The sequence below is a fragment of the Crotalus tigris genome, unplaced genomic scaffold (assembly GCF_016545835.1).
Source record: "Crotalus tigris isolate CLP2741 ecotype Arizona unplaced genomic scaffold, ASM1654583v1 scf7180000017639.5415321, whole genome shotgun sequence".
NCBI lineage: Eukaryota > Metazoa > Chordata > Lepidosauria > Squamata > Viperidae > Crotalus > Crotalus tigris.
The window spans coordinates 2896244-2897504 of NW_024096532.1; positions in this window are offsets into that span (position 1 = coordinate 2896244).

Consider the following 1261-nt stretch of genomic DNA (forward strand, 5'->3'; position numbering starts at 1 on the left):
CACATTATATTAATTCTATGTAACATGAACCTAGCTATCATGATAGCTATTCTTGCAAAAATATTGTTCCCGTATCTTCTTAGGGCTTCGTTTCTATGTGCAGATCACTTCATTTTAGTATTTATTTCTTCACTGATTTGATTTTATTTGATTTCTATAGCCACCTATCTCAACAAGTGATATCATAAGGGGTAAAAACAATTACAACAATACAAAATGCACTTTTGTATAGTATACTTATTTTTAACTATAGCTTTTATATCACTTGTTTTATTTGTAAACCATCCAGAGGCATGCAAGTGTGATAGGTGATATAGAAATTTGATAGATAGATAGATAGATAGATAGATAGATAGATAGATAGATAGATAGATAGATAGATAGATAGATAGATAGATAGATAAATAGATAGATAGATAGATAAGGCACTCAGTAAAGTTCTTAATATGGATGTTAATACAGTCAGGAAATAGGGCACTTAACATACTCTGGGTCCCAAACCTGGGCAAACAACCAAGTCTTTACAGTCTTATGGAAGGCAAACAGGTTGAGGTCATTCGATTAGCAGAAGGGAAAGTATTCCTGACAGTTAGAACAATTAACCAGTGAAACAACCTGCCTCCAGAAGCGGTAAATGCTCCAACACTGGAAGTCTTTAAGAAGAGACTGGACAGTCATTTGTCCGAAATGGTGTAGGGTTTCCTGCCTGAGCAGGGAGTTGGACTAGATGACCTCCAAGGTCCCTTCCATCATCATCATCATCATCATTATCATTATCATTATCATTATTATTATTATTATTATTATTATTATTATTATTATTATTATTATTCTAAAAGGCAGGGATTATGGCAGAGAAGGCACATCTCTTGGTTCCCACCAGTCAACATTCCTTGGATGATCTCCAGCTTACCTCCTGGAGTTGTGGGTGCTCCATTGCTGGAGGACATCGACTTGTACAGGATGGTCCTACCTTGGGCAGGGTGTTTGACTAGAAGACCTTCAAAGTCCCTTCCAGCCCTATGATTCTAGGTCTATTTTTTTCCATCTGCTGGCAATGGGAGGAAAACTTGATATTCCACTTTTGGACCTTAAGGTTTTTTCCCCCTTGTTTCCCCAATTCAAAGGGAATGTCACAGAGCCGTAAAGCTCTGAGTCTGATGCAAAATGATGCTTCAGTTCCTCCATTTCAACACGCCCATAGATTGTTGTCACTTCCTCTATTTTCTTTCTTTTTCCTCTCATAAGTGTGGAAGTTTAG